Source organism: Pinus tabuliformis, chromosome 7 (assembly GCF_031772625.1).
Source record: "Pinus tabuliformis cultivar Carrire ecotype Pingquan chromosome 7, CPIR1, whole genome shotgun sequence".
In the NCBI taxonomy this organism is placed as follows: Eukaryota; Viridiplantae; Streptophyta; class Pinopsida; order Pinales; family Pinaceae; genus Pinus; species Pinus tabuliformis.
Genome location: NC_142293.1, coordinates 1,373,415,570 through 1,373,430,325, shown reverse-complemented (window position 1 = coordinate 1,373,430,325; position 14,756 = coordinate 1,373,415,570). Strand labels below are relative to the sequence as shown.

At 38.2% G+C, this 14,756-nt stretch overlaps 1 long non-coding RNA gene across 1 annotated transcript in view; it reads right to left on the bottom strand.

Annotated features, from left to right (window-relative positions):
* Positions 1-2,298: 2,298 nt before the first annotated feature.
* LOC149252746 (uncharacterized) overlaps positions 2,299-14,756 on the bottom strand; it is a 78,079-nt gene continuing 65,621 nt past the window's right edge. Inside the window, exon 2 of the long non-coding RNA XR_016266091.1 lies at positions 2,299-2,589. This is a non-coding gene — a long non-coding RNA (uncharacterized LOC149252746). The remainder of the gene's footprint in view (positions 2,590-14,756) is intronic.

The window sequence follows — 14,756 nt, the reverse complement described above, 5'->3', positions numbered from 1 at the left end:
TCGATCCATTGCTCTCTCATACCTCTAATTAATGCAGTTTTCAATACGTTATCAGGCAGAGGTAGTGATGCATAAGGGGATCTCTGCAAGTTATATTGGAAACGTTCCACATATTCTTCTAAGGTTTCGTTTGGTCTGGCTGACATTTGAAAGATTTCATCTTTTAATTCCCTCGATCTACAGTAATCTTGGTATTTCTTTAAAAAGGCTTCTTTCATTTGATCCCAATTGTTAATAACCCCACCACCTAAGCCCATAAACCATCTCAACGCAGCCCCTTTTAATGTAGAGGGGAACAATTTCAGTTTCTAGGGGTCGGTGGTGTAATCGTATCCTCTACATAATACATCAAATTCGAACAAAAAGGCATCCGGATCTTCTGATGTGAGGCCATGAAATGTGGGAATATGCTGGAGAGGGATGGCTTTCATGGGCGCATTTGCTGCAAAATCTACTATCGGATATTGCAATGTGGAGGTCTGGGTGTTTGGCTGGTTCTGCGCCATGGGATCGAATATATGCCAGTAATCTTCAGGAATTTCCAAGAGAGTGTTCCTTGGTTGAGGAGGGATAGTCTTAACAGGGATTGTCTTGACACCACTCCCTTGGTCAGGGATGATAATGGCCCCAACTGTTTGCGGTGAATGAATTCCTTCAACAAGGATTTTTACAGCGCTTCCCTTGTCTGGGCTATTCAAAGGCTGGTTCAATTCAATAGGAGATCTAGGTTCCTCAACCTCCCCTATTTCTCCTTCTCCTTCACAAAGGTTACTTTGGGTCCCTTCGTGCAATGGTCCAGGAGTCAAATTTTCAATTTCTTGAAAATCCTGCTCCTCTGTTCGACTGTGCACCTCAGCAAAGGCTTCGGATGGTGATCCCGAGGCCTGAAGGGAACTAGTAGGCTGTTTAGAATTGACTTTCTTATAACCTACTGATGGCTGAGAGTCGGCTTTCTTATAGATTTCGTCTATGAAGGTTTTTCGTCCAAGGGTCACCGGCCCCTTAGCTTTGGATGGAGGCTTTTGATCTTTTTCTAACTTTTTCTGCTTAGTCATGCACTCCAAGTAAACTACTAAATCCTATTTAACCAACAATTCTACTAAGAGAGCGGACGGTGGAGCAGGGCTTTTACATGCTCCGTACGCAGGTTCTTACCTTCTGTTTTTAAAATCTAACTCCCTCCTAACAGATTTGCGCACTACTCTATAAAGGACAAATGGCTATTACCCCTTCCCCGGCAACGACGCCAAAATGTAGAGCTATAACTAGGGTCTCTCACACCACCAATTATTCCACATTATTAAGTCAATCCGGGATCGTTTTGTTCTTTCAAGGAGTAACTCAATCCGAGGCTATTCTGTCCAAGTAGTGCTCAGTAGTATAGCATTCTAATGACTTGAAAGGAAACAATCGCTAAGCTGTAACTAAACCAATTCAGAAAGTGAAATCACACAAGGCAAATGATCAGTCAAGGGTACGGAACCAATAACCCTTCCCTTTAGAAACTGATAAAGAAAGAAAACCAAAGCATGGGCTTATAGGTCAGGGAGCTAGGCAGCGTCTTGCTGGGCTCACGACAGCCTTAGGCCTACTATCACGCGAAAGCAATAAAGGCAGATTAATGAAAGTAAAATGGAACAACAATTTTTAAAATGGAACAGCAGTAATGAAATGGAACAGCAGTAATAAAATGGAACAGCAGACTATCATAAACAGGAAACGTCAATCATATAAAATGGAACAACAAACCCAAATGGAACAGCAAACTCAAATGGAACAGCAAACTCAAAGTATGTACACGGTCTGTACTACTGTAGCGATCCGAGAGCAATGTATGATGCGACTATGGTTCTGAACGAAGTGATATTATCTTCAAGTCTCACAAGTAATTATTTCATATGAATCCAATAATGATAACATTCATGCCAATAACTTGCTGTAGAAATGGATGCAATTCGAATAGATTCAGTTTGTGTAATACAGAGACGTGAATTACAGAACTTATTCAGATTCAGATATTAATTAAGAAGCATAGTCTATCATATAAGAAATGTATCGGATTACTGTAATGGAAGAAATAAGCAAACCACACAAATCACCGTATGATACAACAGCAAGTGACCGTCGGAGCTGGGCCCTTGGCTACGATGGTACACTGCTTAGAGTTACTTCAAATACAGAAACGAAGTGAACACCAAATCCTTTATATTGATTGCATAACAAAAGTGTACAAAATCAGATCTTACAAAAGCTCAGTGATCAAAATCGTTCTGAGTTTATAATTATAATAACAGTCATCCCCCCACGCTCGATGGCGTGGTACCTTTATATAACATAACTGACGGAGATGTCTAGATACAAAAGATAAGCTTTAAAGTAGCGATCCCTCAGGATCGAATATCCTGAGGGATTCGCTTAATCGTTCAGGTCTCTTGCGTTCTCCGTCACGGTATCCTGCACTCTTTTCCTGGATTATTCGGCTCCAATTTTACTTGATCTTGTCCGCATCCGGTTCCCTGTCGACGGGGCAGCAGTTACTTTCCTTGCGCTTCTCGTTTTTACTCGATAATCCCCTATTTCCGCGTCCTTCTGCATAGAAAACATCGATTATTAGTGATTGAGCTTCGTTTGTCCATTTTCACATAATTTACCAAAACCCTTATGTTTTTAGGCTCAATATGCAGAAAAGATTAGAAATAGTATTTGAAAAACCACTAGATTACTTATCAAAAAGCATACCTTCCAGGTGCTCCACACATACAAGGCTCGATATAATTCCATCTAATTCCATTACCCCGTGTCTTTGAAGGCCACTATTTATCTACGCATTTTTCTAAATTCCCATGAGGTACATTCTATGTTACAATCATTCTCACCCTTAGAGTTGTGAAACAAATCCTCCTCCTCTTTTGCAAGAAGTGCCATCACCTGTCTATTTCCATGTAATCATTAACCTTCCTTCTTAGGATGGGGTATGATGGCAACCTCTGCCGAGGCTATGAATGCTCACTGGCGGCAGAGCAAGGTTAGTGGTACCGGAATCCTAGAGCATAACCTACCCATCCCCTCATGTTGTGGTTTTGCGGGGTATGCTAATGAATATGTCGGGGCTATGGATGCTCGCTGGTAGTGGAGTGACATTAGTGGCACTGACATTCTCTAGTCTGGTTTGTTCCTACAGTGTTGCCAAAATAAAGTGAAGTAGGAAATAAACTAAATACATGACCAACTACACTGTTTTGATTAATAAGAACGAGAGGTAAATTTTAAATGTGGGATAGCGAATGACTCTGTCGGGGCTATGGATGCTTGCTGGCAGCAGAGGAACGTTCGATGGCAACCATTGTGGAGGGGTGTCCTTAAAATATTATGGTTCAATGTTTGCAAACACATGCATTTTTTTATTGTAACAATTTAGTGCCCTCGCAGGCAATCCAGTCACAAAGACATTTATTAAGCCCTCAGTCGACACTAATCACACCTACAATTCATCCCATGTGACTAAGTTTTCTTGTTTCTCACTAAAAATATGTATATAAGTTGACATACAAATTATTCATTGATGATTGCATGTAAAGCGACCATTTGTAAAAGGAAATTTCTGCAATTAACTTCAGAAGAAACATTTTTCTTTCTAACTAAGATTATACTTCTTACTTAATGAAAATAAAAATTCATATTCTTTGCATCATAATTAAAGTGGAACTTTTGCACAACAATATTATTAAGTTGTCCTATTTTTTTCATATGCATATAGTCCTCAACATAACATCCCTCAAAAAGTTATAAACCACGCCATATAGTTAATTATTATATATTGTTTATAAAAAGCTATATTTCAAAGATATTCTTCTTAAATTTACATTCCACTTAAGGCTAAGTTATTTTCATTAGCATAATCTATCTATCTGACACCTCAATTATCTCTTTCTCTGAGCTGTAGGAACACGCAAGATGAGCATTGCAGGTAGTCTACCGTGCCTGAAAACCTTGAATTCCTTGATAGATGATAGACATAAGTGCCAAATTATCCTCAATACGAGCTATGTGCTCTTCCATCGCTTCCAGTAGGCGTAGCACCCTATCTAGTTTGTTATGAATTGTCTCTCGTCTGGCTCCACTACCTCTTGCACCCACCATCACAATCAGTAAATATTATCATAGCAGCCAAGTAATAATCGAGTTTAGCACGAAGGTTTGATTATATTGCGCTGATTAGTTCACATCATTTCAGTATTAAATTTTTTTCACTTTAGTCCATCGCATTGCAAGAATCTCCCTCGTGCCATATCTATACGGGTCTGTTTTATTAGATATTTCTTGCCGTCAATTGAGCCAACTCCATAACCCAAATCAAAGGCACATGGTCTTCATTCTTGGTCCTTCACGAGGAAGAACCATCCCCAGAAGGAGCCCATGTTAGGCGCTAAAAATCCCCTCATCCTTCTTAATTTAATGACATAGCTAAATTTGAGTGGATATATATATATATATATATATATATATATATATATATATATATATATATATATATATATATATATATAGATATATATTGAACTAAATGAAATCAGGGGAGCGTTATCTAATGTGTGAAAATGAATGAAGATATTACCCAGGCGGAAGATCGATGGTCCCGATGGGCTTATCGCATTCAGTCTTTCCATTCCTTTAACGTGTTACCAAAGTCCCGACGAAATTAATCGTAGTTCAAGTCATTGAGAGTTAGCCATTCGATTCGATATTTGACAGCTGAGACATCAGCTTCGGACTAAAACTAGTGTAGTAGTTAACCATAGTCTTTTCATCTGAAGGATCTCCATTGTTTGCTTCGAGTTGATTAGACGGTCGCTAGGTCTCATGCGACCATTACAACCCTCCTAGCCTGATGTAATCCTGACCATTCACCCATCACAAATCTACGATGGTTGCATCATAAGTTACACGTGATATAACCATTACCATCATTCGATGAACAAGCCCCTCTCTCCTTGGTTGGTGAGTTATTCAATGGATGAATGAAATTTGTCTGTGACATTTAATTAACCTTGTAATTCCTATTTAATCTTAATTTTTACCACCTATTCACAATTTCGTTCATTTAGATTCATTCTCGTATTTTTCCTGCAAAAGCTAGTCCATGGTCAAGAACAGGCATGAAGCAGACCTGATCCTAGAAGCTACATTCCTCTATGTGGTTAGTTACCCTAGCTCATCATCTTACATAATTAGCGATTTAAAAACATAATTATACGATGTCTGAGTTGTTTGGGAAGGAAGCCCTGGTTAATGAGTAGTCATGGGTTCAGGACACGAGAGTAACTCTCATAGACATACTTACCCTTAAGATACCCTCACCCTCTCCTCTGTGGAGTCTATAAATGATTTGTGTTTACTGAAGTTTGGGGTTTTGCATGCAACTCTTCCTCCTGTTCACTTTGAACCCGATTCAATTCGGTTATTCGCTGAGCAGTATGACCATGACCACCAGGAATTATTCTATAAGTCCATCCATTAAATTTTCCTAAATTTGGACAAGGAAATTGTTGCAAATATTCTAGGGATTCCCACCCAGGGAATCGATATAAATGATAAGGTATTATACTACGAGTTCATTACCCGGGAAGAGGGTGACAAGCTCGAACCTTCACAACCTCATTCGAAAATCCAGCCACTGAATTAAAGTTTCTCTTCCCTGTACCGACGCAATCCCTGAAACATTTCTATTAGAATCTAACATATCTTTTCTTGATTATATTTGGTTTAGCCAATGATAGAAAAATGGATGAGTCAATTTTCTTGGCTATACGGCTTGTTACTCTTCAGCTTGACCTCCAAGCCATAAATTTTCCTAAATGATTGACTCGGGCCCTTACGGTTTATTTATCCACAACCATTCCTTTTATCTCATTCCGCCATTGTTCATACCTCGTGCACCTCATTCTTTTTAATTATCCTTCATATCTTTTATCCTCTAGGTTTCTTCTCAACTCTACAAATAGCGACCATCAGGAAAAGAAGTTTTCGATTGGTCTAATGTGATATATCCCCAATGCATTCCCCATGCGTATTCTCATTACACTGACTTTTTTGCATATCCATTGTGGGTTAAGTTAACAAAATTCGATGTAAACAATCTCTCAAAAGGACAAATTATAACTTTTATATTGACAGAAGAGAAGAGCAGCGGAAGATGGTTTTTATTTCCTGATTACACTGTCATCCTCCTATATGGATATGATAAGCGACCCTTTTAGTTTCCTAAGTATGTATCACCATTATTATTTTCTTATGAGTTCCTAAGGAAAAAAATTATTGTAAACAAATTACATTTTGTTTCCAAGAAAAAGGGGTTAATGTTTAGTTATCCATATGCTATTTCTCCTTTAATTTCTAAGAATAAAAATGCAATAGAGGTTTTGGAAAAGGACATGCTATCTTTGGAATTTTTGTAGGATGACCTATGGCACTATGATCCTATAGGGATCATTTTAGCTTTGAAGAAGCAGGCCAGGTCATCAACCTATGTCCATGAAAAGAGGCTAGAAGTAGAAAAGTTGGTCAATATTATAACTTTTTTCATATTATGCACTCAATGACATCTATGGAAATGAAAAAAACTGCTACACAGGTTGGTTCAAGCCATTCAGAAGTCCAGATACTTTAAGGGGATACAGATCCGATATTTTTTATGCCTTCTACCCCTGTGTTAGAGGACTTAATTCTATCTGATATGTCACACTAGGTGAAGCCAAGGGTAGGAGATGTGGATACTAACGTAGTCAAGAAAGAAATTGAACAACTTGACAAAGAAATCTAATGGACCTTAGAGGAGATAAAACCCAAAGACTCAGGAATAAAGGCCCTTGACATCAAGAATGTAGCGTTTACAGGTTTGAAGCAGATAATGACAACTAGTTCCGACTTGGGCATATTCTCGGAACAATCTCAATCGATTAACACCGTAGTATTTAAAGATAGGATTTTCGCGGATGGTCCCCGATTTATCTCTACTACTGACTTTGATACGAACACTTTGAACCTTAAATCCGTCTAACCTAAGATTGGGGAAAGCCAATAGATGTTGGGTGCTAGGACCTCTTCATTGGCTATCAAATTGGGAAGAGTGTTAGACTTGGATGTCATCAACCTGCATTGACAAGTAGGTGAAATTGTGGCATGAAGATTACTCGATTCAGCCACCTAGAACAGGAAAATGCAAGCGATGTTTGAAAAGGTGTCCGAGAAGCTACAAGTGGCGTACATGGAGTTAAAAAAAAAAAAAAATCAAAGAAAGGAGCGAGAAGATATTATCATTCGATAATCAGGCCAACCAAAAGATACAAGGCCTATAAAAAATTTGCTAGAGGAAAAGGAGAATGAGATCAAATCCCTTCAATCCATTCTTAACATTCATGATCATGATCCTCACATCTTGATTTAGGCTTTCGAGAGGAACAAGAGGTTGAAGCCCACCTCCAGGAGATGGAAGTGGACTTATGGTTCAAGGAAGAAGAACGACATGATGATCTCAAGCTGATGGAGTTTTTGGCAGTAGAATATTGCGAGAAAGAGGAACAGTATTTGAAGACTTTGGAAGAATATAAGGCTTCGATTGATCAAGCTATTGATTCTGCTCGAACATCGGAGGATGAAGATCCTAAACTATTACATGTTAAAATAACTTAACTGGAGTAGGAGATAAACCTAGCCCAAGTAGAGAAAGGAAGAACTTAACGTAGGGGTAGAACAAAAGAATGCATAAATGGAATTGATTCAAGATGCCTTGAAGAATGAGCATAATGAAGAAAAGTCCCTTTGGGAAGCACTTCAGGTTTCAATACTGGGAAGGCAATATTTAGTGTATGTGAAGGATGAGATATCGAGGGAGATATGGTAGAAAATCACCACAGTTAAAGCCTATGTAGAGATCCTTTCACACTGTGAGAAGGGCATAATGAAGAATGCAAGCCTAGAGGCAAAAAGCATTGCCACAACCCTCGATGAAAGACTAAAGGATGTTGATTCCCTCATTGACCTCATCAATACTTTGGAAGATGATACCTTGGAAGAAGTAGAGTTGCCTTCCAAGGATGATTGTATTGTTTCCCTCTGCATGCTTAGATAGAAATAAGGAGCCATCAAAGTAATGCAAGAAGAATTTGACAAGGCCATGAAAGAAATGAATGATTTTCGAACTGACTGGAATTATCTCAGTAGGTTTGGTGTGCCTTCATTTTGGGGAAATGATAATTGGATGGTATCTTGGGAAATCTTCTGTGAGCAAATGAAAAACACATAGCCAGATATGGGGTGTTTGGTTATGCAGGGTGATGAGGCAGTCTCTTCATATATAGTGCTAAACAACCTCTTTATCAATTATACCATCCTTGTCGAGATCAATAAAATCATAAAAAGCCTTCTGAATACACGATATCAAATTATGTCTTAGCTGGTAGTGGTAATTACTAAGTATAAAAAAGTGCGTTGGTTGTTTGCTGCGGATTGGGAAAAATTCCCCAAGTTGAAGAGACACTTTAAACGATATACTACGAGGGAGAAGGTATCCTCCATGTCACAGGTTGTCCACCCAGTGCAGCCAATGCAATTGGTGATGGAACAACTAGATGATTGGAGTGAAATACCCCTCATTACCACGCAAGAACCATCTATTAGGATGCGTGGGGCTCACTCGTTCTCTCTTATAGGCTCGACGAAGAAAATCAAGTCATCAAAAATGCGAAGGTGAAAAACCATGAATAGTCGTTCCATTCAGAAATTATTTATCTTATTTTAATTTTAAATTTGAATTAGTTATACTTTAGACAATTTCCAAACAGTTACCTTCAAACTATTATTTAAAACCCTGTTTCCCATTATTGGGGGGGGTGGTTGACAGAAGTGAAATTTTTTCTAATATTATCGAACTTCCCGTACATGTTACACAATTTTGATTTTCATCTATGAAATTGATATTTTCATTCCAAAGAAGCTTTGTCTGTCTATTTATTGTTAGTCCTCGTTTTCTCTTGCATAAACTAGTTAGAGGCTTGTCCTCATCTAGAAATTTACACATTTAGTTATGGAGTTCCAATATATGTATTATCTTTCATTCACACTTCACCAAAAACTATATGCCCATGGAAAACAACAAGGAATCGTCTATGAACAACTATAGGCTAATCGAGTGAGCTAGAAATCCAAAATCAATCTTATCATCTTCCTCCATTCATCACAACGAACCTCGAGTATTCTAACTATAGTCTTCCACTGTCCCCTATCTCTTTTGTACTAAGGTTCACTTATGTTAATTCGTGCCTCCTTCGCCCCTTGCCGCTATAGGGCTGAATGACCTTGCTTGATCATTGTTAATTGAAAGCTTGTCTTTGATTTAGTGATGGTTAGAATTTTACATTAGCAATTGCAAACACATTATGTTATTAGCTTTATTTTATGTGATGACACCAACGTTTCAGAAAATATAAAGTTTTACTTTGTCTGTGTCAATTTAGTTTCAATATTTACTATTGAGAACATCTATATGAAAATATTTAAGTGGAACTATAAGAATTTATGTACCTGTTGCATGTGTCTTATCTAATAATGAAACAGTCGGTATTTTGTAGTTTTTATCTTACTTTCATTTTTTTTTTTTTTAATTTAATTTAATTTAATTTATTTTATTTCTTTAAACTCTTTACCTAGCCCTTTCTCATTTCGTGTATCAATTTCTTTGACTTGCTAAGATCATATTCTGAGATTGTTATCGATTAAAGTGTTATAATTCATTTCTATTAATGCCTTGTCTTACTACAACGAAAAATTATCTATATCTGACCTTATACATTATTTGTTTATTGAAAATTAAATAGTTAATGATTAGGGATACCCCCTATGGGGCATAGGAGATCAACCAAAACACCTAAAGTGGATGGAATCTTTAGTCCTCAGTGAATGCATATTCATTTCATTCATATGTGGGGACAATTTGAGTACCAACACCCAATAACCCTTAAGGGCAAAAATTCAGGCCACATGGGCCATGTGGCCACAGGCTAGGCCTTAACATCCACCCCTAATGGCTTAGCTCCTTAATCAATGGGTTATGTCATATAGCTCTTCACAAGGCCAAGGGTTGGGCCATTAGCCCACCCTTTTTATCAGAGCCTCTCTGCAATGGTGCCACGGTCACATATAAGGCCATATGGCCTGGGGTTGGCCCATTTAACTCCACACCTGTCCCTTAGCTCCATATTCTTGTGCCCATGCTTATTTTGCACACTATAACACCTAGGGATAGGGCTATACCTAAGCTCCATCTTCATTAACTCCGGTTGATGGCTTGTGGTTTTGTGGCATAACATGTGACCTTGGGCTAGTCTCCCATCTGACTCTCCTTTCCCTTAATGCAAAACACCTCACTCCTGGTCTTGTGATCAGATGTATGAACTCAGGCTAGGGGTAAGCCTCGAGCCCTTGATTGCTTCATCATGGTTCTGTGGCGGTGCAGTGACCAAGGGCTAGGGGCTTAGCCTCGACCCCTTTCCCCCAAATACATAATGTTGAAAATTTAAATAAAAGTTGGCTACAATGCTTTATAAGCACCACCAGTAGTCGAGATGGTAGAGCACAAAAGTTCTAGGCTTGAGGTTGGAGGTTAGATCTGCCTAGGCCTCTGTCAAAGGATACCCAAAATTTTAATACGCTTTGGCGTGTGATGTGGAAGCCCGTGATTGGGCCACATGGCACCATTTCATTGGTCCATGCCCAACCAATAAAAACCAACCAAAAACAGATGAACCAGAACCTGTCTCTTGGTGACACCCGGTTGGTCCGTACCTACACAATCACCTTGGGTGATTTTAGCAGTACGAAATCCCAGTTAGCTGCCCAATAAGCAACCTACTCCTTTTTTAGCTATTGGGCCAAACAATTAGAATGTAATAATTTGAGCATACAATGTCAGATTGAGGTGAAACAAATTTCATTGGATTCAGAACGAAGAGAAATTTGACTTGAATCTAGTTTCAAGACTTTATGGGAATTTTCATTTTTGAGCTAAAATTTGATCACCTGATCATTGCAAGAAGGAAGGCCATGATGATGAAAATTGTTGAAAGTTGCATCTAGAATTGAATCCAAAGAGATTTGGTGGAAAGGGAAATCAAAAGACAGTGTCAATTATGCAGTAGGACCTTGGATTTGACTTTGGTGATGAGACACAAATCATGGTAGTGGTCATACAAGGTAACATTTCTCTTCATGCTAATGAAAATTATGAAATGCATGTAAGTACAAGTTCTTCAAATGAGTCTCTTGTTAATGAATTGAAGAATATTGAATTGTTTCATATTAGAATTGTGATGAAACATACTAAAGTGGAAACCTTGTTAGATCTGGGCTCTCAAGTAAACTTGATTTCAGAATCCTTGGTTAAGAAACTAGGGTTGGAGACCAAGCCTCATCCAAAACCCTACCCTCTTGGTTAGGTGTGTGACAAAGATAATTTCATGTAACCAAACAGTGTTGGGCTTGATTTGAGATTGCATCCAAACTTGTAGATGAGGTTGATATTGATGTTGTACCTTTGGATATATGTGGAGTTGTATTGGGGAGTCCATATTTGTATGACAGGAAAGCAATTTTCTTTTTCCATGAAAACAAGTACCATATCCCGAAATATGAGGTGGAATACATTTTCAAGGCTCATCATGCCAACATGATTGCATGTATTGCAAGTTTAGGTCAGATGAAGAGACTGATCAATTCCACAAAGGGTGCATGCTCATGGTTGTGAGAGCAAAAGATGCAGAGACATCTAAAGCTTTCCAAGGTTGTGATCCTACTCATAATTTTTTTTATAGGAAATTATCTCTAACTATAATGGGGTTTTTCAGGAACCAAGTGGGTTGCCTCCAAAATGAGAGATAGAACCTGAAATTCATTTGCAACAATATGCTCCTTTACCAAACATTTTCATGTATAGGTTTTCAACCATTGAAATGGAGGAGATAAAGAAATAAGTGTAGGAATTATTGAACCAAGGAGTCATAAGGCCAAGTTCTTCTCCATGTGGCTCACCCATCGTGGTTGTGCCAAAGAAGGATGGAACATGGAGGATGTGCATGGACTACAAGGCACTCAAAAAAATAATCGTGAAGAATTAGTGCCCTCTCCCTCACATTGATGATTTATTAGACCAATTGAAAAATGCTATGTGTTTCACAAAACTGGACTTGTGCAGTGGCTATCATTAGGTAAGGATTGCGTAACAGGTTGTATTGAAGACTACATTTAAGATAAAACATGGCTTGTTTGAATGGCTGGTAATTCCATTCAAACTGTGTAATGCTTCGACCATGTTCATGAGGGTGATGAATGGCATTTTCAGACCTTCTCTTAATGATTTTGTACTTGTGTATCTTGATGACATTCTTGTTTTCAGTGAAACTTGGGAAGATCATGTGAGTCACGTTAAAAAGGTTCATGATGTTTTGAAAAAAAAAAAATTGTATGTCAAAATTTATAAGTGTGAATTTTCTAAGACCTCTTTGATTTACTTGGATCACATTGTTGGAGGTGGACAGTTAAAAATAGATCCTTCTAAAGTTGATGTCATTGTAAAGTGGCCTAAGCCCACCAATGTTACAGAGGTTCATATCTTTTTGGGTGTAGTACAATATTAGAGAAGATTTATTGCCAACTTCTCCATCATTGCATCCCTGTTGAATGCTTTGATGAATTTGAAGTAGAACTTTCAGTGGGGAGGAAAGAAGCAGAAAGCCTTTGATACACTGAAAGAGAAGATCAGTATCGCACCATTTTTTTCCTTGCTTGACCTCCAATAACCTTTTTAGCTTGAAACATATGCTAGTGGGTATGCCATGGGAATCGTGTTGAGGAAACAGAGGAAACCTGTATGTTACCATTAAGAGACATTCTCCCAAGGTGTTGTGAACTACCCCACATATGAAAAGGAGTTTTATGCCTTGGTCCAAAGCATGAAGAAGTGGAAGCACTATTTGATTGGAAAGAAAACCATCGTTCACATAGATCACTAGCCCTTGTAGTACCTCTAGTCGTAGACCAAGCTTCTACAAGCATGTCATTTTAGATGGATGGGGTTTCTTCAACAATTTCATTTGGTAATAAAGTACAACAAGGGCACTAGAAAAAAAGTGGCAGATATGCTCTCTTGTCCTCTTATTAATGCATCTATTGTTTTATAAAATGCTTCATTATCTTTTGAAAGTTATGCCGAACAATATGCTATTGATGAATATTTTAAGGATATTTATTCAAAACTAACTCATGGATTGCAGGTAGACAATTTCTGTTTACAGGGAAAATTGTTGTACCAACTTTGCAAATTTTTTATCCCCGCCAGTGAAATAATACATGTAATCGAGAGACACGTACCTCTCTCGTGTTGAGTCATTTCCGTGTAGGGAAAACTTTGTATCATTTGTAGAGGTTTTGTTATTGGCCTCACATGAAAAAAATGTAACAAGATATGTAAAAGGATGCATGATGTGTTCAGTTTGAAAACACACTAATATAAAATTGGGGCTCTAGACACCATTCCCTATCCCTGGTCGTCAATGGGAAAGTGTGTCAATGGATTTTGTTGGTGGTTTTCCTTTGTCTAGGAAAGGTAATGACTATTTGTATGTCGTTGTGGATCGATTTAGTAAAATGTTTGTCTCAATGGATTGTAAAAAGAAGACCACTGTAGAACATACTACTCATATCTTCTTCCAATTTGTATGGGTCCACTTTGGGTTTCCCACATCCATTGTGTCTTATCGGGACTCTTGTTTCCTTGGAGAGTTTTGGATGAGTTTGTGGAGAATGATGGACACCAAGTTGAAGAGGATTAGAAAATTTTATCCACAGACCAATGGGAAAACATAGGTTGTCAACCACACAATAATACATTTACTCTGGGGCTATTGTGGCAAGCAACCCAAGTTGTGGGATGAGAAACTTCCTTATGTACAACATGCATACAACAAGGTTGTACATTCATCCACTTAGAGCTCATCGTTAAAGACATGTTTTGGATATTTTCCAAAGGATCCATTAGATATGGTCTTTGGGAAAGATGAATATTCCAGTGAGATAAAGTGACAGGGACAAGGCATGAAATTTCATTCAACAAATTCAGATGATTCACTAGACAGTGTAGGATAAATTGGAGAAAAGTCAAGCTCAATACAAGGCTCGACATGGAAAGCATTGGGTTGATCACCAATTTCAAGTTTGATACAGGGCGTGGCTCCATATCAACAAGGAAAAAATGAAAGGGGAAGGAAACAAGTCAATGCCAATCCGATATAGTCCTTTCGCCATATTAGAGAAGATTGGAGACAATGCTTTTCATCTTAATTTGCTAGCATACATGCATATGTACTAAGTGGTGAACATTGAAAACTTGAAGCACTATCATCTTGCTTTGATCATGGACATCGAGGAGGTCAGATAAGTTCCTACAATGGATGATTTTGCACCTAAGTACTTGGACAAGCTACTTGAAGATATCATTCTTTATAGGAGAACTAGGACTTCAAGATGGGGAGACATGGAGTACCTTATTGGCTTCAAGAGAATGCATCCAAGTAAGGCCCATTGAATTGAAAAGGAGAAAGTGAGGGAGAAATTATCTCACTTTCCAATTAACTGATGAGGCTTTTGGCAGCCCCAATTATTATTAGTGGGGAGGAATGATCTAGGAGGACTTGAAAAGGCCAAAATTT